Below are 23,682 nucleotides of genomic sequence, written 5' to 3'. Positions count from 1 at the left end.
CCATAACTTTCAAACATATGGGTGGGGAAGGGCCAGCCTCTTTCATGGTCTGAAAAACAAACACTGCAAATCCAATTGCTCTTCAGTTTTTCAGAACAGTGACGATGTCTCTAAACTCAGGTCATCGTGCAATTTAAATCTCTGAATGCGAACGTCTTGAATGTACTGTAGAAGAACCAATGGAAAAGTAAAATCAAGTGACCAAGTCAAATTTAACAGCTGTGAAGTTGGGTACTCAGCCTATAAACCTTTGAGGACATATTTTTTCCACCAAGCTCCATCAGGAGTTTTTGAAAGAATTCGAGAGTGTACTGCAGATTTTTGGGATATTTTAGGTTGAGTGCATATATGAGCCCATAGAACATGGCAACAGCTGTTGCAACAGAAGGCACATCATCCAGGACCTGTGTTCCATCGATGATGATCTTGATGTCTTTGGGTGGATGGAAAGGATCCTCTCTCCCAGTGACAAAGATCGCCATGGTTTCCAGCTGCAGTTGGTCATCCTCCTGCTCATCCTGCAGACACACCAAGAAAAAATTATTTATTACAACTAAAAGAATACAGACCTCTAGCAAAGCATAACAGCCTAAATATAAACAGTTCCATTACTTTCTGAAACACTAGACAATTTACCAGATATACTACAACAACAAGAGTTCTCTGTTAAAATTAAATGTATTTGTTTCTCCCACTATGGCATGCCGGTACTTCAATTTGGGCCCAAATACAATAGACAAAAATAAAAGGAGAAAAATATCTAGTGAAATGTTGAATTTCAACCACAAAAAATGGTCTGTGGATGTTACTAGTGTTAGTGCAACAGATCTCCTTACCTGGTACTCTTTAAAAAGATGCTTAACAGGCTCACCCAGGTAGATCATCAGAGCTTTAAGGACAGCTTCTCTTTTGATGGAGATGTCAACAGTCTGAGTAAGAACAATTGTTATTAATTAAAATCTAACTCACTCCTACACAAAACAACTATTCAGCTATAAATCCCACTGAGTCTTCTCAGATACCTCATCTACAACTTGTAAGATCCTGGAGGTCTGCTCTTTCACACGTCCTCCCTTTCTCCTAATGACCTCCAGCAGTTTGGTGGAGTGCTTGTGCCAAAAACGTAGCCTCCAAAGGAACTTTTGGAATTCGCAGGAACTCAGCATTTATCTGCAAAACAAAAATGAGCATGCAGACAGAACTGAAATTTTCTTTCAAAAAACATCTATGGGATTGATCACACTGCTTCAAGATTAGCTTTTTTTTGAATGTGCAATTAATATTAATAAATTTCTCTTCTCAGAAATTGCTTATCTTTATTCTTACAGTATAACCATTAGTACATGAATAAACGAACTGCTCAGAAGAACAACAACAAAGCATACCTCTACCATTAGGAGAAGTGCTGGCCATCTCACCAAAATTTCTTCAGCGGTTGGCTGGCTTCTGTACGATTTCCTGTCTTCGGTATCCAAATGTCTTTGCCATCTTTGCTTTTACTGTTTGCTGGTTGTTTCTTTTCTGCATTTCTGCCAAAAGGGAAATCCTCTCTTGTTCCAAGCTTTCTGTAGTCTCACCAATTGGAAAAGATGGAAAATGGTTGACCTCAGCTCATCTAGGACTCTTCACATTCTATGCCGGAAAGGCATCCCCTGGAATTTTTGCTTTTAAAGAATTCACTGTGAGCTCAGCAGACGTGCCATGTGCCTTGAGTTGGGTCCGGTAGTTGGCCATTTTTATCTTGAGCCTCTGTTTCCACCCATAGCTCTGACTGAAAGATCCTGGCTCTCTAAGGCAGGGGTGCTTTCTTGTGAGTGCCTCAGCAACATCGCTGTAGTGACCATCTTCAGGATATGGTGTGTATGCATACACACTTTCAGCTAATTTCTCCACTATGTCTGACAACATTTTTGAACTAGGAGTCAGTTTTGTTTGGCTTTTCATGTACTCCACATTTGCCTTCTGCAGTTGGCATTTTGTGTCATAGGAGAAGTTTGGGATTTGGAACACTTGTGGCCACTGCTGTGTCCTTAGTGAGTCTGGTGAGGGGCTGCTAAGCAACACTGTGTCATCTGTATGTGCAGAAACAGAGGAGTCATCACTGTCCAGGCCACTTACAGAAGTGTTGATACTTATTGAGGGATCAACCGGGTACAAGACAACAGTTGTGGTATCAGGGTCTAACTGAACAACTTTGAGAATTTAAGATCCCTAATCACAGATGTAGAGGTCAGATTCACAAATATGTTTCCAAAATCGGTGTCCTTATACTGCAGCCTTATGTGTCCCTCTAATCCACACGCATTCTTAACCTCATCAATAAGCTCTTCCAATGAGTTTGGAATCCCTTTGTGCAGCTCCATTCTTACGCTGTTGTCTTCACTTAAAACGATCAGCAATCAAACAGGTGCCATGTCTGCCATGGTGCTCTGAGATGATCAAGTTTGTAATGTTTTAGAAGTTCAGATCTTCTTGAATATGAAGAAGATCATATTCTTTACATTTCCACATGCATGGATAACTGAGGAAAAACACAAGGGGTGAGGTGTAAGGAGAACAGGGTTATCAAAGGATGATCCAATTATCACAAATGCACATTGTACAAAGAACTTACCACAGGTTGACCCAGAACTTCCAAGTTGGTTGCACAGCAGAAATACAGTGTAACTGGTGGACACTTTCTGAAGTTAAAAGAGAAAAGATTATTTAACATTGAGTATTTTAATTTTACATTAACACACTTTCTCGCAGTGATTAAAAAAAAACCCACAGAGCATACCATTTTTATTGTTATACATACCAAAACCATCCTGTTTCAAGACACCTCGCTTGTATAAAAAATGCTTAACAGTGTACCTTTAAAATTGAGTGCCTTCACATGGATTCTGTGGTTCAGAAACCTTTGTTTCCTGATTAATTTTGTTACTATTTGAGTTAAATTTGAGTCAATTAATTATTGAGCACCACTGTCAGACTCAATACATAATCCTAACTAGCTAGCTGTGCATGCCTTTTGTTAGCTGATGCACCACCGCTGAGGTGCTGGTTCGCGTGCCAGTGCTTGCACCTGCAAACAGCTTAAGAACGAGCCTGCGTTTTCACCGCTTTTCTGTTTAACTGCTCTGCCGCTCTTGTCAAGCGTTCTTGGTTCGAGACCAGCTAGCTTGCGGGCCCGAGTTGAACTCGTTTTTCGGCCGAGGACCGAGTGCGTTCGCGGTGGAAAACGCGCTGGAACCGGCAGCGGAACCCTGTCGGTGTGGTTTCTTTGCAAAGCTGATCAGAACAATTCATAGCACAAGGTTTCTCCGCTAACCCCCTGGAACTTATATTATCTCATATTAACTTAGCCCATATAAATCTAAGACAGGATATTTCCATTCAGATTTAACAACGTTTTATCAGAGTTTAATGCTTACCTCTCAACAGAAGCTGCCCCTTTCTTCAATCCCGTTCTCGCCGTTCCGTAACAACTTCGCTGAAATGGAAGCTCTGGTTTCAGGCGGAAGTAAAACTATACCGCCAGAACTTAGTTTTAAAGACTGCGCATGAGCAAATCATACTCAACCTAAAAAAAGTGCTTTCATTGAATTCAAAAAATTCACTTTGGTGCCCTGCTATCAGTACCATTATAGTAAGGTAAAACATTTTAATTCGCCCATAAGCATAAATTAAACAGATTAGTTTGAAAGAGCAAACTAATATTTTTTATTTATTGGAATCCAAATAAACACATTACACTAATGACAGTGCAGGTTTACTTTTTTCAGTGTATACTGTAAGCAACTTTGGGCTTGTTTTTCTCTAAAGTCACTTGCAAATCTCATGAGTCGCGGGTTGCGGTTTTTTGGGCTTGTTTTCGAACGTCAAGTTGCTTATTTGGGCTTGACTTTCTTTCCGAGTGAAACTCGATTATCTCTCGGCGCCCCGTAATAAAGCAAAAGACGAGTGGTAGGTAGTTTGTCCCTTCCAAGCCCCCGTTTTGTGTTTATCGCTCCCGCACAAGTTGACCAGGCGTACACCCAAACAAACACTCATAACAGCCCAGAGTGAGGAGGCAGCGTAAGAATGAGCTCCAGTAAGTGGGGAAAATATAGAAAAAAATATAATAAAGAGTGGGAGAAAGAGAGCGCACTTACAGAATGGATCTGACCTCAGATGGGAGACAGTGGCGCAAAAAGTGGGTGTGCACTATGCAATGCATAGGGGTGCCTCACAAGAGGGGGGCGCCAAAACTATGCGGCAAAATTATTTCTGTAGTCGGCATTTTCTGTATTTAACAGCTGTGCATATGATATGATCAGTATCAAAGGCATTCTGCAGAATTTGCAAGTGTGAAATATGTGCTCACCAAGCTGATTTAATTCAACATGCTAATACCGAGAAGCACAGACAAACACAAAAAAAACTGTGCACCTTTCTCTTCTATGAGGCTAAAAAACATGGGTTTCACTGCTCCAAAACACAATAAGGCAAAACAAAGAAACGATCTATACTGCTGTAGAGCTATACTGTTTAAAAGCGGCCTAAGTTTTACAAGATGTTGTGGGTTGCCAGTTGGGCTTATTTTGGGCTTGTTTTCTTAGAGCTGTTTGCTTGTTTCTATCGTGAGATCTGGCAACACTGACTGTAGGTTGCTGTGTAGGTTCAGAGGGGTTTCCATAGCTGCCTTGTGTGCGCTTCTCAGGTGGACTTTGAGGTTGGTGGGGTTTTTCCCCTTGAGAAGTGTTCCGCACATTTTGTCATCATCCACAACAAGACACTTGCTTCTGTCTGCTTCACTATTGTTCTCAAAGAAATCCCAATATCGGACTTTGCCGCTTTCTTCCAGCTTTTACTGTTGCTATTATTTTGCAGACTGGCACAGTGGCAGTCTGAGCTAAAACTGCAAGAGTGGAAAAAAATTATTTCATATGAATCCACAAGTTTTTTTAAATAAATGGACAAACACAAAAATGAAGGGCATTTTATCTGTAATTTCAGTACATTTTTGTTAGCTTTGTAAACCCACAATACAGTTAAGTTATTGTTTTCTGTTAATTACCATTTGATTTTCATTTCAGTTAATGAATATGTTTGAGTTTTTTTTGTTCATTCATTTTCATTAACATTAATAACCTTGGTTCTAGCCAGAGAAAAACCACAGCCTGATACTCGACAACCCCATTGGGTGTATTGGACAATGGCTTGATATTGCTAACTGCCAGGCTGGTGTGGCGCCTGGCGATCAACTGCTGGCTAGAACATTGTCTCAGCAGGGATATGCACAATTCATCCTAAACAATTAAATGCTTCTGCCTTTGATAGTCGGCACTGGAAATAATACTGTATTAAATCAAAGCCCTTTAAGAAGCAAATCTCACAAAGTGGCAGCCATTTTTAATTACTTGGACATTTAACCCTTTAACACCTGCCGATACACCTGTTACCTGCCATGACCAGCTGGTTAACACTGAGCGTATCACCGCTGTGACGTCAGATCAAATGCACTTTGAATTACCATAATTATGTGAGAGTTTGTCCCGTTGGAAAAATTCAGTTTCTGAAAGCTGAGAAATGGTGCTTCATGTCCAATATGATGAATATTTGATAAAGATAATTGTTGACGAAAGTACGTTCTGTTGCTGACAGTGGGTTTGGTGCTAAAGGATTAATGTGAATACCCTGTCTGAATGAATATGCTATTATGAATTTGCATGCAAGGCACTTTAATTTTTAAGGTAAAGACCTCGTCCTCGTCTCTCCTCCCACTTTCCTGTCACTCCAAACTGTCAATAAAGCTGCTGTGGCCAATAAAAAAAAGGAAAGAAAAAAAAATCTGAGTTAAGCTAAGTGTGTAAGCTTTTCTGACAACTTATGTGATCTCTGTGGGGTGAGTGTATGTCTAGCAAGTGAGAAAAGCTGCATACTGTGGAATAGGCCTGCAGTCAGAGATATGAAAAGGTCAGTTCTGACAAACTGAATGAAGTCTTTCTTCAAACTTCACAGAGGACAGGGTCCTCACAGGCCATCATGTGGTATTTCTTTGTATATAAAGATCTCATATTCTTGCCTTCTTCTGTGAAATGCTCCCATTAAGATTTATGGCTAAAAAGAAACTGGCTTTTGTCTGTTTACCGTCACATCATATAAATGTATAAAAAAGTAAATGATTTAATAACAAGCATGCTAAGAGTGTGGATGAGCATTAGACTCCTAATGTTTATTGTAAGGTCTTTATCTTACAATATAAGGTAAAGAAGTGACTGTTTGTTTTGAGGGTTAGGGTTGTATTGAATTGAATTGAATTGAATTGTATTGAATTGAATTGAACTAATGTGGTAAACCGCAAAAAAAACAGGGTACATTGCCTTTAGTAAGTCTACATTGTCTGTCTCATACACAGGTCTAAATTATGTATGAACTATTACCCCAGTACAGTCTGCATTTTATCATTTTCAGCAAGTGCTGAGTTACTTTTGAGATTATAAAGTTATTGTATAAATAAATATTATTGATATTATTTATTTATACAATAATATCAATATTGATATTATTGTATAAATAAAAAATATCAATAATATTTATACCAGCATTAGAATATATACTGAAGCTGTGGATACTGCCTGTGAATAAATCAGATTTTGTATAGGTTACTACCAGACACCAAATCTTTCTGCAAAAGTCAAATTGAAGTCGTTAGATTACTTTTTTTTTTAAATATCACAATAAAGTTGCATGAAAATACACTTTTTTGTTTGTTTGTTTTTTTAATTTTCAGGCTCTAATATCTTCATTCATCTGATTTGAGATGTTTCGTGGTTTAGAGTACACCTCATCCATGGGAATCTGTATTACAAAGCCGTGTCTTTGAAATTGTTCAGTCTACAGGCCTTTATATAGTAGTTCAAGCCGTGCTATCAAATTTACAAGCAAATTCAAGGTCTTAGAATTTTGTGGTTGTTTGTTTTTTGGTTGAACTTCAACTACACTTTTCAAATTCTATATTCCTGTAGCACAGCCGACCTGAGCCTTAAAGAGGCCCTGAGCAAAATTTGATTTCGGGCCCCCCTCATACCATTTCATTGTCCCCTGAACCTAAACATTATTAATGCCAGATGGTAAAAGTTGATTAATAATTTTCTAGGAAGCATTGCTGTTTCAGCCTCATGTACATAAGCCCACTGAAAACACAATGTATTTTCAAGCAGCAGCAGTAATATTGAACACAAATGGTCAACAATAGGGCCCAGGGCTACAAGAAGTGCGGGAAGTATGTTATTACACTGTTATACCACAAAATGGCATGGTGGCAGTATCACAGGAGCACAAAGGCACAAAAGTGAGGTCCACTAGTCTATTCATGCAACCTGACCACAGTATGAAAACAACAAAATTCTGTCACCACAGTAACAGTGATTAAATCAGATGAATTAAACCACCACAGCTCACGAATGCAGTTATTGGTGAACATACATGTATGAATAAAGCCAAGATTTGGCCAGCGAGCATGTCCCATCCACTGAATGGTCACGTAGTCTCACTCAGATAGTGACCTGAGTGAGACTACGTGACCAAAAACAGGACACAGACAATATATACACATGAGGTAATCAGGAAGATAGGACACACAAGGGAGCACAGCTGAACAAAGCCAGGAGAATAACACTGAATACAGAGATACAAAGGACTGCCAAAGTAAAACAGGAAGTAGACATGGAAAGAGAAAAACTGACTTGATACAACACAGGGAAGCAGACACACAGAGGGATTACAACCCCTACACTAGAGGAACAAGATCATACCGGGTAACTAGACACAAGAGGAGGACTTAAATTACAGCACAAGGAACAGAGACCAGGACTAAATCCACTTAAAAGGAGAATAAACCAGAAACAATAAAATGCCAAACAGAACCAGGAGCACAGGAAGCCTGAGAACTGAAACAGGATTCAATAGAAAGTGAACAGCAGCCAAGAACAGAACTCAGAAAACTAAACTAAGAAGCCTGAGGATATAAACAAAGATACCAACCAGGAATTACCAGAAAAAGGTACAAAAGTGAAAACTCCAAAATCACAATCAACTAGGAATCAAACAGTAACATTAACAACAGAAATAGAAAAATGAAAGCACTAGTCCTATAACTAAAAATGCTGGGTCATAAACCCATGACAATAAGATCCAAGCAAAACTTTTATTAATTAGAAACACACTGAGAATGGTGACACAGGCTGACAGGTTGTTTTTTGATTTCTAATTTTCCCTTTTTCTTCCTCTCTGCCTCAAAGGAACAGGTCCTTTTTCTGTCGCATTTCTGTTTTTTTAGCTTCATCCACAAATGACCATAAGTGACAGACCATTAGGTTAGAACTGCTGATGTAGATGCCGTCCCAAACTAGCTGAATCCATGCTGACACAGGAATTCAGTGTAGCCTACTCATTAAATTAGTATTGTTACAATTGTACAAATCTGGACAGTTGGAATAGTCTTATTTCTTTTAGGACACTGGCATGTGTAAGTTTCATGACAAATGTAGGTGAGATTGGGGGCCCCTTGGTGGTCAAGGGGCCCTATACAGCTGCCTATGCCCCAGGCTGGCATTGTCCTGAAGTCATAGTGGAAGAGATATTTGGTCTAAAAAATTGGAATGACATACAGTGAATCACAAAAGTGAGTACACCCCTCACTTGTCTGCATATATTTAAGTATATCTTTTCATGGGACAACACTGACAAAATGACACTTTGACACTTTGACACAATGAAAACTAGTCTGTGTGCAGCTTATATAACAGTGTAAATTTATTCTTCCCTCAATATAACTCAATATACAGCTGTCGCTGCCACAATGGATCAGCCCGTCCAAATTGCTGCCACCAGACTGTTGCCCACAGCCAGCGGGAACAAAAGTGAGTACACCCCTAAGAGACTACACCTGTAAATGTCCAAATTGAGCACTGCTTGTCATTTCGCCTCCAAAATGTCATGTGACTCGTTAGTGTTACTAGGTCTCAGGTGTGCACAGGGAGCAGGTGTGTTCAATTTTGTGGTACAGCTCTCACACTCTCTCATACTGGTCACTGAAAGTTCCAACATGGCAAAGAACTCTCTGTGGATCTTAAAAGACAAATTGTTGCTCTGCATGAAGACTGTTATATAAGCTGCACACGGACTACTTTTCATTGTGTCAAAGTGTCATTTTGTCAGTGTTGTCCCATGAAAAGATATGCTTAAATATATGCAGACATGTGAGGGGTGTACTCACTTTTGTGATACACTGTAGCTTAAGTAGTTCTCTAGCTGTACAGTGCAGAACAAATTTATTAGAAAAACCACCCAATGTAAGGTTTATGCCACAGCTGTCCTAAATTAACAGTACTGGTGATTAACATAATCATTTTTTGTTTTTTACAAGTTTTGGACAGATGACTAAAATAGTTCTTTATTTTATGATAGGTGATCTTATACATTTAAGTATTGTTGCTAGGGAAGTTATTGATTGGAAATGAACAACAAATAAACAACTATCCGACAGGTGACCAGTCTGTCGCAGGGCTAACACAGAGAGACAACCATTTGCGTGAGTGCAAAGGGTTGGTTCACACCTATGGGCAATTTAGAATCGCCAGTTAATCTTTGGACTTTGAGAGGAAACCAGATTATTGGTTAAAAACCAGTGTGATATTGTTTTAATTTATTTATTTTTGTCTACCACTGAACAGTCCCTCCCATTAGAGAGGCTAACATTTAATATTAAGATCATCGCAGTGAATGAATTAGGATGACATTAAAACCCAGAGACAACTATTTTAAATGATCTTTGTCTTAAGCTTCTCTTTCTTTCCAAAGCTTAGTTTAGGTTTTCTGCCAGTGGCTGAACTGAATTGCATGTTATATCCTGTATGAGTCTACATCTGTTCTCCAATTTGTTGAAAGGTTTCCCATCTTCTCCTACTTTGAAGGAAAAAAATTCAAATCTAGAAATTTTAATATTACTATACAAAGGTTTATTAAACAACTCTTTGACATTGAGGGCCTTGGGGGGCAATGTGGATGGGCGCTGTCATTCAGTGCTCATATTACATCTGTCCCTCCAATTTTAATAGCACTGCAGTTTTCACACAGCCATACACATTCTTCTCAGTACATACACTCACATCACCCCCCACACGCCGAGTGGGAGGAGGGGGCGGGCGGGTCTTCTCACACCCCGGTTTCATGCACCCCGCCTGGGATGGGGACTGGCTCCTTATTCGGGGCTGGGTTGGCTGCTTCCCTGGGTTGCTGCTGGCTCTGTGCTGGAACCCGCTCTCCCACACTAGGTGTCCATGTACATTACGTGTGTGTACATGAGTGTGTGACTGGTGCATGTGGATGTGTGTGCGTGTGTGTGCATGAGTGAATGACTGGTGCGTGTGTGTGTGTGTGTGCGTGCATGTGAGTGTGTGTGTGACTGGTGCATGTGGATGTGCATGCGTGTATTTGTGTGCGTGTGTGTGCATGAGTGAACGACTTGTGCGTGTGTGTGTGTGTGTGCATGAGTGAACGACTGGTGCGTGTGTTTATGTATGTGTGCGTGCGTGTGTGTGTGTGTGTGGACAGCTGGGCCTGGGTTGGTGGCTTGCCGAGCCTTGGCACCTGTGGGACGCGGAGGGCGGGACTTACCCCTCCCTACCGCTCCACGCTGCTCCCCACTGGTTGTCACTGCCGCCCCTGGGGTGTTGGTGCCCGTGGGTCCCGGGGTGTGTGGCCAGATGTCTCGGCGTGGTTTTTGACCTGCTCCCTTGGTGGCTGTGGCCTGGGGGTGGCTTGGGCCTCTTTGGCGTGTGGGTGGGGCTCTGCCGGGTGTCGGGCTGCTCTCGGGCGCTTGGGGCCTCGGGGGCTGCATGCTCGGCTCGTGCTGGGGGTGCCGGCCTGCCGGGGGGGGTAGGGCTGCTCGTCGCCTCTGGCTCTCTGGACTCTAGCCCTTTGACTGTGGGGGCTCCGTCTGTGGTCTCCTTCCTTCCTCCTCTGTGGAGTGCACACAGTTACCACTGGGATGTGTGGCCTCAGGTCTTCTGAGATCCTGGGCTGTGGATGGCCTGAGTCCCCTGGGTCCTTCCCTATTTGCCTCTGGATCACGGGGGGCATGGTTGCAGTTTCTTGCCCTCATTATTGAGTACATTGCATGACAGAGGCGCATACACACACATTACTACAAACAATAAAATTGTATGTGTGTGTGTGTATATGTATGTGCATATGGGTGTATGTATGGATGTGTGAGTGTGTGTGAGTATATTTACTTTTCTTCGATTTCTTTTTTTTTTTCCTTTCTTCCTTTTGTCCCCCCCCCCCACACCTCTTGTTCTTTCCCCTTCCTTGTTGCCTGTCAGACTTGGCATAAATAACTAAATAAAAACATAAATAAATAAAAATACAAACATTAACAAGAATAGCCTATAGAAAACATATAGAGCTGTTCTTGTTAAAGCAAATATGTTTGGTACATCAGTGCATTCGGATCATCATTCCGATTGTGAAAAATGCCAGACATGACAGGCTAAAAAAAAAACAAAAAAAACCCCAACTCTTTGACTATTAATTCCAGAACATCTAGCCTACTGCTCAGTAATTCTAACTAGGCCAGTGACGTGTCAAAAAATGATCGTCTGCCAAAAACCCATTTCTGGTATTTGCCAGAAAATGATTGCCTGTATTTAAACAGCTGTAAATGACATGTTGTTTGCTTTCCAAATTAACAGTCACAGCAGCAACGATCGGAGTCATGCCACTGTGAAAGCAACCAAATGCAACTACAGCCACATGTTCCTCAACAGTTTCCATCCTAATACTGCAGTATTTATTTATTCATAGGTACAAAAACTGCGTATACTGACAGGTAGGAGAGAGTGAACAGGGCGTTAAAGTTTGGTCTGAATAACCTTAACCCGATCATTAAATAAAGAAACACACTAATTACATGACATTCTGTCACCAGTTTTACAAATAATTTATAGACTGCATAATTTTAAAATGTAGTAGACTGCCTGCCACAAACCACTTTGTCTTTTTCTGTAAAATAAAATCGCACACTCTGAAAGCAGCGCTCAAAACAAAGTGTCCGCACCTTTGGATAAAATAAATTAATACTGCGTATCTCTGGTAAATCGCTACAGTAATTTTAAGGGCAGAAACCACCTTTGCAGACACGTAAGAGAGCCCAGACTGTCATTAGCATTACAGAGGATTCTTCTGTGGAAGGAGCTCTCCATCACTCCCACCCCCGTCGTGGACCGCTGCTACCGGCTCACCAGCTGGGAGCGGCAATTTTACCAGGCAGCATCTCTAAGTTGTAATAGGCATACAGTTATGTATGCCTATTAAGACAGTGATTCGGTGTACCCACTTTGGAGGAAATGACAGAAAGTATTTCTAACAGTAAGAACAGTCCAGTTTGTATTTCCTTTAACTGTAGGACCATGTTTTCCCCTTAGTGCTTGTTGATCAGCTGTCCCACATGATTTGCATTACAGTGAAACTTTTCACCTCTCAGTGATCAGGTGTGAAATAAAACACTTCCTGGAGACATGAAGCTCCGCCCACCTACTTCTCTGTGTCTGTGGAAATTTCTGAGCAAACACAACTGTTAAAACCCGGTCAGAATACTTTTGGATGCATTCAGGAAAACTCTGACACTTTGACACATTCTTGTTAACTTGAGGCAATAATTAGAGCATGGACTCTACTAGGGAGAAACTCTTGGTTTCAACACCAAAAAATAAACCACCAAAAACTGAATGTCAAGTTGGAAAACCTTAAATTTACGGAATTCACAAAGTGGTCTAAGCTGGCATTTTATTGGTGGTCTTTGAATGTCCAGTTTTCCATCTCTAATTTCTTTATAATTTACAGGAAATAGGTGCAGCCATTTATTGAAACAAAAAGGTTCAAAATGGAGCCTGAAAGCCAGTATTTGGTATGATCTCCTTATTCTTCAGCACAGTCTGATCTTTGAGGCAGCTTTCTGTAATTTGTGAAGTAGTCTTCAGGAACAGTTCTCTAGAAGGTTTTCTTGAAGGTCATTCAAAACTCTTCTTTGGATGTTTCTGTCTTTTGTTCCATTCACTGTCAGGATGCTCCCACACTGCTTCATTGATGTTGAAGTCTGGGCTCTGGGGAGGCCAATCCATGACTGTGTTCCATTGTGTGTTTTTCTATCCAGGCATGCTTTTACTGCAGTGCCAGCATGTTTGGGACTTTTCTGTGCTGATAAATTATTTTTGACAAGATCTCAGCACCAGTGGATGAAATGTAGCCCCAAACCACGACAGAACCTGCACTGTGTTTTACAGACAGCTGTAGATGCTCACTGTTGCACCTCCTTCCTGATCTCCTCCATACATATCAATTATAATTTGAACAAAAATTTCCAATTTGTGCTCATCACTCTATAAAACCCATTGTTAAGTGTCATTTTTGAGTAATTCATAGTTTATTTTTAAGTGGCTTTAAAAAAATTCCAAAAAGCAGGATTCATGTGTATCAATCAGTTTATCTTCAGTACACATTTCTGAGAAAGGACATCTGTCTGATGGTGGAAGGACAGTTGGGACAATACTGTCATGCAAATCAGGTTTGACACTAGGCAGCAGAAGTGGGAGGAGCCGGTGGGTGGTAGCTTTTAAAATAATTTTATTATTGATAAAAGTGCAGCTTGAAACTGCATTCATGGAGCTTCTAACAGGAGAAAGAAAGCTTAGATTGCTCAGCGCAGCACTACTTAAACAAAAAATTTATTTATTTACTTATTTATTAGGTTCACAAAAATAAATTGATCAAAAGAATGTTTGGTGATTTGCAGTGGAAAATGTGTGAAAGGTCATACTGACTAAAAATGTATCCATCTATTTTAGATTTTCCAAACTTGTTCTACCACTGGTTGCAGCTTTGTTTTAGACAGTGAAAATACTTCAGCATGAAATGTTAACAAAACATTTGTGAATCACAGAAGTCAAAGTTTTTGTGAAGAAAGCGCCATCTCTTGGTGACACTCTGCAATTGAGGGAAAGGGGTGTGGTCATGCTGGGAAGTAGATATGCTCAGAAGAAGGAGGGGGACTTCCAGCTGGCTGGGAGCGGCAATTTTAAGTGGCTTCATCTGTAGATGCATCTACTAAAAATCTTGAATGAGTTTGAATCTCAGTGACCTTGACTTGAAAGTAAATGTCAGAGGGCTCTCAGGGCTCTCGGATGGAGCGAGACCCTCTGGCTCTGGCGACACATGACCCTCTAGCTCTGGCCAGATGGGCAGAGGAGGATGCTGCAGCAGTTTTGAAGACGCTGGAAGTTGAAGAGGCATGGATGCTGCAGACTTGGACTGAAGAGGTGCGGGTGCTGCAGACTTGGAGGACTGGGATGTCACTGACCACTGCAAAACTGCAGATGTTGAAGGCTGACAAGTCTGTGCAGGACACAAGGCCGTCTCCTCTGACGACAGGGTTGGCTGGCACAGTTTCATTGCACGCAGTCCCTGGAAGAAGTCACTGTCTCTATAATAGCACTGTCTGGAACAGAGCACTCATTTAACTCTTTTGCATTTGCCACCATCTTACAATCTCCCAAAACAGCAAAAAACCCAGGCTGGTGGGGAACAGTCTGGTGGCAGCAATTTGGACGGGCTGATCCATTGTTGCAGCGACATGGATGGGCTGATCCACTGCGCAGGTGATGTGGACGGCTTGATTTGCTGTGGCGTCAATGAGCAAGTGAGTTAAGGGGATAGTGGTGATGAGATGACAGGCTGAAGGAGAGGTGATGTGGCAGCTGCTTGGAGAAAAGAGGCTTAATCTCTCCCCTGGACTGGATGAGCGAAGTTAAACAGTTTGTATTGCAGATTTTTCCAGACCATATAACTGAGTTTGCCATCTACGCAGTGTCGGGACATGTGATGAGCCTGGACAAGGAGGATATATCCTTGATGGGATCTTGGAGGGTCCGTGGTTGATCCATGGCCAATCCTCAGCCAAGCCTTAGCCCTAATGAGATCCACTAATTGTGATGTGGGCAATGTAACCTCAAGTGGTAAGGCTCCTAAGCAGCATTTAGGAAAACTGGTGGTAATGTCTTGTGTATCCACCAGGAGGAGCAGTGATAATGGAAGCATATTCAGTGACAGCCTGCTTCTCTGTATATTCACACATTTTAAATGTATTCAGGGGTTTTATAATTCTAACAGAATCATAATGGTGAACCCTTCTGTAAAACAGTTCTATAGATATTTGCTTGCAGTAGAGGAAGTAGAGGATATGCACACTGAACAAGCTGCTTGCACTCAGTGGTTATAGCTGACTAATGAACATGAAAGCATAAAATGATTATTTGAGTGCATTGTTAATATTTTTAAACAACAGAGTAGAATTGAAATTTAGTAAAATGATTGGGTTCTGTCAGTGAATTTAGATGTGATATGACAGAGCAGTGGGATTGTGTATTCTGCTCTAAAGAAATGTGGCATAAATATAGAATAGAATAGAATGCCTTTATTGTCATTATTCAGAATGTACACTGAGATTGGAGGGCCACTCCTGTTCAGTGCCATGCAATAGAAAGTCAAACTTCCTAAAATAAAAATATAATAATCTAATATAATCTAAAAATATACAGAAAATAAAACAGTATGTATAAAATATACAGAAAATAAAATGTATAAAAATATATACAGAAAATAAAATGTATTAAAAATACAGAAAATAAGAGAATGTATAAAAATATATACGTTGTAAAAAATAAAATGTGTATACATGTAATAATGAAGATGGTGAGTATTACACTTGGCTATTACACAATATAGGAGCGATAGATATTGTTCAGTATGAATAATATAATATTGCACAGAGATGTGGGTATTGCACAGTTAGAGTGGGTGAGTGTCAGAGTTCAGGGTGGTGATTGCTCTTGTGAAGAAACTGTTCTGGAGTCTGTTTGTTCTAGTTTTGATGCACCTGTAGCTCCTGCCAGAGGGCAGCATGTCAAACAGGTCAAAGCCAGGGTGTGAGCTGTCCTTGATGATGTTTTTGGCTCTGCTGATGCAGCGGGAGGTGTAGATGTCCATCAGGGAGGGGAGAGGGCAACCAACGATTCTTTGTGCTGTGTTGACTACCCTCTGAAGCCTCACCCTCAATGGATGAGCGGCAGAAAGTCAGCAGCATGTTTGAGTCCAGCTTGTTTTTCCTGAGGACCCTCATGAAGTGAAGTTGCTGCTGAGCTTTCTTGATAACAGCTGTGATGTTATCTGATCAAGAGAGATCAGCAGAGCTGAGGACACCAAAGCTTCTTTCCCACCAACAGGGTTCCGGGCCGGTGCCTTTATTTGAACCGTTGGGAGAGTTTTCCACCGCGGAAGCACTCAGTGCTCGGCCGAAAAATGGGTTCAACTCCGGCCCCGCAAGCTAGCTGGTCTCGAACCAAGAACGCATGACAAAAGCGGCAGAAAGGCGTGACTCTGCCGTCTTTACATAAAGTTTTCTACTCTATTACATGTGTATTACATGAGAAGAGTGAAGCGATTTTCACGGCTGTGAATTAGGTTGTCTAAGGCTGAACTTGCTGCTTTGTATCAGTTCATATCACAGATAAAGGGACACAAATTGCGTACTTGTCGTCTTGCTCTAATCTCTGTCTGTGTTTACCTCTGTGCTGCACAGAGATGCTGCAGTAGTTTGGTTTGGGCCGTAAAATGGATTTGCAGCACAAGAATAGGGGGGCGTGTTCTCCCACGTTTGTGTGCTTCGGCTTCCGTGTCCAGACGACGACCCGCTCACACTCATACGTAAAGGAGCAGTTCACAGAAACGCGGTGGAAACGCGGGTCTGTTCTTAAACGGTTCGCCGGTTCATTGAAACCAGCACCAGCACTGGCACGAGCACCAACTCCTCTGCGGTGGGAAAGTAGCCTGAACACCTGATCACCAGGCTGTCAACTTCAGGACCTCCTCTCTGTAGGCTGCAGGACTGGAGCAGATGGGTGGTCCTGAGGTCTCTCAAAGCGAGCAACGAAAGAGTTAAGTTCCTCTGCTAGTGACACACTCAGGTCTCCTGCAGTCACATCACAGCCTCTGAAGTTTGTGTTGTTCTGAATGCCCTGCCACACCTCACATGTGTTATTGCTGGACAGATGGGACTCTATTCTCCTCCTGTGGTCCGTTTTGGCTTTTTTAATTCCTCTTTTTAGGTCAGCTCGAGCAGCACTATACAGAGCTCTGTCCCCTGACCTGAAGGCAGCATCCTGGGTTTTGAGGAGTGAACGGACCTGGCTGTTTATCCAGGGTTTCTGGTTAGCATAAACCTGGATATTTTTGCTAACAGTCACATTTCTGATAGAGAAGTTAATGTAGTCCAGTACCGTCCCTGTGAATGTTTCCAGGTCCTCGTGTTCAAATAAGTCCCATTCTGTGTGTGAAGCAGTCCTGTAGGTCGGAGAGTGCCTTTTCAGGCCAGGTTGTAATGGTTTTTACAGTAGGCCTAGCTCTCGTCTGAGAGGGGTGTATGCTGGGGTGAGCAGCAGGGAAAGATGGTCCGACTGGCCAAGGTGGGGGAGGGGTTTGGCTCTGTAAGCGTGCTTAATGTTGGAGTAAACATGGTCAAGAGTGTTCTCCCCTCTTATAGAACATTTGACATGTTGGTGGAATTTCGGGAGTACAGTCTTCAAGTTGGCCTTTTTAAAGTCTCCCGCGATAATATGAACACTGTTGGGGTGGACCCGCTGCTGTTTGTTAATGGTGTTCAGCAGGAGAGACAGCGCCATGCTAACGTTAGCATCGGGAGCTATATACACAGCTGTGACGATCACCACTGTTAGCTCTCTAGGCAGAAAAAAAAGGCGACATCTTAGGAACTGTCAGTGTGTGTTTTTTTATTTATGAAGGAAGACACCTAAACCATTTTAATTAAAAAAATTCAAACATTTAATATATTAAAGAATCAGAAGCTATCACATGTACATGTGGGCTCTTATACATGCTTCCCTTAGGCAGTATTATTAGAAAGCACTGCATCAATTTTCATTGTTATGCAGATGATACTCAGCTTTACCTATCAATGAAGCCAGATGACACACATCAATTAATTAAACTGCAGGAATGTCTTAAAGACATTAAGGCCTGGATGACCTCTATTTTCCTGCTTCTAAATTCAGATAAAACTGAAATGCTTGTTCTCGGTCCCACAAATCTTAGAAACACGGTGTCTAACCAGATACTTACTCTGGATGGCATTACTTTGGCCTCCAGTCACACTGTGAGAAGTCTTGGAGTCATTTGACTGTTGGGTTTTCTCTGTATTATTGTAGGGTCTTTACCCACAATACAAAGCGCCTTGAGGCGACTGTTTGTTGTGATTTGGCGCTATATAAATAAAATTGAATTGAAAATTTGAATTGGTTCAGTGAGACAGGCCTTCCTAGCCAGCTGCCTGTGCTCCCCTCCCCAGAAGAGTGAAGACTCAAAGACACAGTCCCACACTGTTCTGGGATGCCCTTTGCATCCCAAAAGATGGAGACCACAGAAACAGCATTAGTGAAGGTTACCAATGATCTTCTTAGAGCCTCTGACAGTGGACTCATCTCTGTTCTTGTCCTGTTGGACCTCAGTGCAGCTTTGATACTGTTGACCATAACATTTTATTACAGAGATTAGAGCATACTATAGGTATTAAAGGTACTGCACTGCAGTGGTTTGAATCATATTTATCTAACAGACTCCAGTTTGTTCACATAAATGGGGAGTCTTCTTCTAACACAAAGCCTAATAATCACATTCCGCAGGGTTCTGTGCTAAGACCAATTTTATTTACATTATACATGCTTCCCTTAGGCAGTATTATTAGAAATCTGCATCTGCATAACATTTTCATTGTTATGCAGATGATACTCAGCTTTATCTATCAATGATGCCAGATGACACACATCAATTAGTTAAACTGCAGGAATGTCTTAAAGACATTAAGGCCTGGATGACCTCTAATTTCCTGCTTCTAAATTCAGATAAAACTGAAATTCTTGTACTCGGTCCCACAAATCTTAGAAACATGGTGTCTAACCAGATACTTACTCTGGATGGCATTACTTTGGCCTCCAGTAACACTGTGAGAAATCTTGGATTCATTTTTGACCAGGATATGTCCTTCAATGCACATATTAAACAAATATGTAGGACCACTTTTTTTGCATTTGTGCAATATTTCTAAAATTAGAAACATCGTTTCTCAGAGTGATGCTTAAAAGCTAATTCATGCATTTATTACTTCTAGGCTGGACTATTGTAATTCATTACTATCAGGCTGTCCTAAAAGCTCCCTGAAAAGCCTTCAGCTGATCCAAAATGCTGCAGCTAGAGTACTGACAGGGACTAGAAAGAGAGAGCAGATTTCTCCCATATTGGCTTCTCTTCATTGGCTCCCTGTTAAATCTAGAATAGAAATTAAAATCCTTCTCCTCACATACAAGGTCTTGAATAATCAGGCCCATCTTATCTCAAAGAATTCATAGTACCGTATCACCCCAACAGAGCACTTCACTCTCAGACTGCTGGCTTACTTGTGGTTCCTAGGATACTTAAGAGTAGAATGGGAGGCAGAGCCTTCAGCTTTCAGGCCCCTCTTCTGTGGAACCAGCTCCCAGCTTGGATTCAGGAGACAGACACCCTCTCTATTTTTAAGATTAGGCTTAAAACTTTCCTTTATGATCAAGCTTATAGTTAGGGCTGGATCAGGTGACCCTGAACCCTCCCTTAGTCAGGCTGCTATAGGCCTAGGCTGTTTCTTTTCATTCACGTTATTTACTTTGTTTATACTTCACTCTGTATTTAATCATTAATTATTATTCATCTCTGGCTGTCTTCCACAGTGTGTCTTTTGTCCTGTTTCCCTCCCCTCAGCCCTAACCAATCACAGCAGATGACTACGCCTCCCTGAGCCTGGTTCTGCTGGAGGTTTCTTCCTGTTTAAAGGGAGTTTTTCCTTCCCACTGTCACCAAGTGCTTGCTCAACATGACTGTTGGGTTTTCTCTGTATTATTGAAGGGTCTTTACCTAATATATCAAGCGCCTTGAGGTGATTGTTTGTTGTTTTGTTTTGTTAGTTTTGCTTTCCAGTCCAGGACATATTAAATCTCGTTTTTACTTGGGCTTGGACCTTCCTCTCAATTTTCTTTAAGTAGGTCCAACACCTCATGCAGTTTCCTGCTAACCAGCAGTTTGAGCGGAGAAAATCCCATGGAGACCTGGGGCACCTCCCACGCTAGGAATAGCAGAGGGTCTAACCAGGAATCCGAGTTGCACTCATTCTCATGGATAAACTTACCAATCCCTAACTTTAGGGTCTTATTTAGGTGTTCCACCAGACTGTTGGTTTGGGGGTGGTACATGGTTGTCCGAATAGACTTAACCTTTTTAATATGCCATGACATGAAGTGCCCTGGTCAGTCAGTGTCTCTTTCAGAAAAACAACTCAAAAGATGAGCTGAAACAGTGGATATGACTGACTGACTGACTGACAGACTGACAGACACTTTTTTGATCCCAAAGGAAATCAGGGCAGCCCGCAGCTTAACATGCACAATAAATAGAATACAAACAACAGTGGGTACCTGTATTAAATTATAATAACAATACAGACTAACTATAAAAACTATACTTTATACAAACTATACTAAGCTGTACAGTGGCTTATTGCACTGAAAACAAAGAAAACAAAGAAAGAATATTGGGATATAAATGAGTCTGGTAGTGCAATATACATATACAAATGGATAGTCATCGAGGCAGATGCGCAACAATGCAGTGCAGTAATATACAGCAGTAAGGTGATAGTGTCTGATTTACAGAGTGCCAAATATCAAGATATGTATTGATGATTAAGGTCTCCCAAGTGAAGCCTTAAAAAGTCTGATGGCTCTGACCCAGCCCACCTGACCAACTTATCCAGCCTCAGTGCATCTCTCTTCCTGGTGCTGCCTCCCCAGCACACTGCCGCATAAAAGAGAATGCTGGCAACTATAGACTGGTAGAACATCTGCAGGAGTTTTCTGCAGATATTGAAGGAATGGTTCTGCCTGTTCCTGTAAAGTGTGTCTGTGCACACTGACCAGTCAAGCTTGTCATCCAGCTGCAGACCGTGGTATTTGTAGGTCCTCACCATTTCCACATCAGTCCCCCAGTAGAGACTAGCTGTGGGGGTGGTCCAGACCTACGGTAGCTCACTACTGTCTCCTTAATCTTGGACATGTTCAGCAGCAGTTCGTTTGGTTGGCACCATTCCACAAAGTCATCCACCAGTCTCCTGTACACTTCTGACCACTCATGGCAAATCTGATGATAGTCATCTTATGTGAGAATTTCTACATATGACAGAGTTGTACTGAAGGTCAGATGTGTGCAGTGGGAACAAGAAAGGAGAGGACAGTCCCCTGTGGTGCGTCCATTCTGTTGTATAGAAATTTCCATGTTAGCATGGCAATTAAAAATTTTGTGGATATTTTATATACATAACCAGGGTTCTAGCCAGCGATTGATCACCTGAGACTGCACCAGGCTCAGGTACTGTCACACTGGGCTGAGAATTTTACTGATTTTTTATCAGAACTGTTTGCTATTTCCCCAATTAGGAAGCGGGCATGGCTATAAGTAATAGCAAGCCTGATAGCTAGAAAGCCCTCGATCCTCCAGTACCTCCAGGCTGTGAATTTTCCTGACTAGCTCACTGATAACATAGGTTGGGATTTATGAAAACGATTAATACATGTGCCACATGTACTAGTGCTGTCATAGTCCTGGGCCCGTGACCCAGTGTTCTCAGTTCTTTGGACTTTCATCTTTTGTTATTTAAAGTTATTATGTGTTTTTGCAGTCTTGAGTTTGTACATTTTTCTTAGTGTTTCTGGTTGGTTTTCGCTATTTGTATCCTCAGGCCTTGTTTAAAGCCCTTTGAGTACTCATATAAGTAAGTATAAGTTCTTATATTGTGTGACATTTACCATTTAGTTTCATTTTTCTGAACATTTTTGGTTAAAGTTTATTGATATTAATTTCGGGTTTCCCTGTGTTTATATTTCAAGTCTGCATTTTTGTCATAGTCATTTCTTGTTTTCTTTTGCCAGCCCTTGTCCTGTGTGCATTGTGTTCGGTTTTGTTTCCCTTGTTTAGTCAGATTCTGTTCATCTGTTTCCTGTGTCACCCAACTGTTTCCTTTTTCCATAATCACCTCCTGTATGTATTTAAGCCCTTAGTTTTCTTCTGTTCCTTGTTGTGTCCTCCCTCATGGTAGCGTGTTTTCCTGTTCCAAGTTCACTGTGTGTTCCAGTTGGCAGTGATGAGAAAATGAAGCTTTTGTGAAGCACTGAACCACTTGAACCAGTTGTTTCAAAAATAGGTTCATTACTCAATGCTTCAATTATAGCGCCCTCTCCTGGAAAAATGCAGTGCTTTCAATTACACACCTGCATGCACGCACTCACACACCTCAATGATCTGAGGCAACTTTGCATTGTTTGAAGCACACACGTTATGACCAAATATCATGATATCAGGTTCTATTTACAAATAAAGATGGATGAATATGTGTGTTTTGCATTACTGAGCAGAGTGCTGGGAAAACATGGCATTAACTGGGTGTGCTTGTGAAACTACCGCTTTTGCGTTAATCTTGATACAACAGCGTCTGTCATCACGTTGAAAGGACGAGCCAGCAAAGGTTGTCTTTAAGTCATAACTCAGCAGTAACTGTTGGCCAAAACAATGCTAAACCTGGCTGACTGTCTCGCTCTTGCTGCTTCACTTGTAACCAGTGAATCACTTGAGCCAGTCAGGTGATTCATTCTGAGAACGAAGCAGTTGCTGCTTCGGACACAGTGGCGCAAAAAGGGGGTATGCACTATATGCAATGCATAGGGGCGCCGCACAAGAGGGGGCGCCAAAACGATGTGGGAAAATATTTCTCTAGTTGCATTTTCTGTATTTAACAGCTGTGCATATGACATGATCAATAACAGATGTGCGGCGCTGATTAGGAGCCCCTGCGCTCCTTCACCTCCCCTCCTCCTGTCCCCGTTTAAAGACAGTCGGTAAGTTATGTCATAGAAGTCTCGTATTTTATAAGTCCACGAATAAGTGATCTGCACACATGAACACAGTAAATGTTGAGAGGATGCAGATGGTCTGTGTGGTTTTACTCCTGTGCAGTAAAACCACACAGACCATCCACATCCTCTCAACATTTACTGTGTTCACGTGTGCAGATCAGCTGCTATTTTTTCCTTACGTCAGCTGTAGCCACCAGACCGATCACTATAACCACAATCTGGTGATGATCACACTATTGGGGTTTGTGCGATTGTTTGGTGCCGTTTCCTTCACTTTCTATGAACTGACAGATTTCCTCAGGCAGATAATCACACCTGTGTAATAAGGCACGTCACCAAACTCAGAAGCTATTTACTCCAGAAAAGACTGAAACTGCTGTGATTTAAACCTCTTATAAAGTTCACTGTGTTTCGGTGTTTATGACGCGTTCTGTCTTCAGGACTTTGCTGCGCACCGTTTCCTGCTGTGTGACGCAGTGATGCACTGTCAGCTCACCTGTGCAGGTCTCCCTCTTCATCTTTTCCCATATCTGTCCCACCAATCCGCTCTTTTCCCCGCATCGCGAGTGAGGAAAAGAGACAGATGGTTTAC

The 23,682-nt window shown here is 41.7% G+C and overlaps 1 long non-coding RNA gene and 1 pseudogene across 1 annotated transcript; one reads left to right on the top strand and one right to left on the bottom strand.

The window, feature by feature from the left end:
* Positions 1-23,682, top strand: part of LOC115777152 (ras-related GTP-binding protein D-like) — a 113,321-nt pseudogene that overhangs the window by 62,922 nt on the left and 26,717 nt on the right.
* On the bottom strand, positions 1,455-3,516 carry LOC115777183 (uncharacterized). The gene is made up of 3 exons (XR_004019597.1): positions 3,417-3,516; positions 2,615-2,681; positions 1,455-2,521 (listed from the first exon to the last, which is right to left on the bottom strand). It is a non-coding gene; the product is annotated as an uncharacterized LOC115777183 (long non-coding RNA).

The sequence above is a fragment of the Archocentrus centrarchus genome, unplaced genomic scaffold, assembly GCF_007364275.1.
Source record: "Archocentrus centrarchus isolate MPI-CPG fArcCen1 unplaced genomic scaffold, fArcCen1 scaffold_44_ctg1, whole genome shotgun sequence".
NCBI classification, from domain to species: Eukaryota; Metazoa; Chordata; class Actinopteri; order Cichliformes; family Cichlidae; genus Archocentrus; species Archocentrus centrarchus.
The sequence above is the reverse complement of the archived record's forward strand: the minus strand, read 5'-3'. Positions and strand labels throughout refer to the sequence as shown.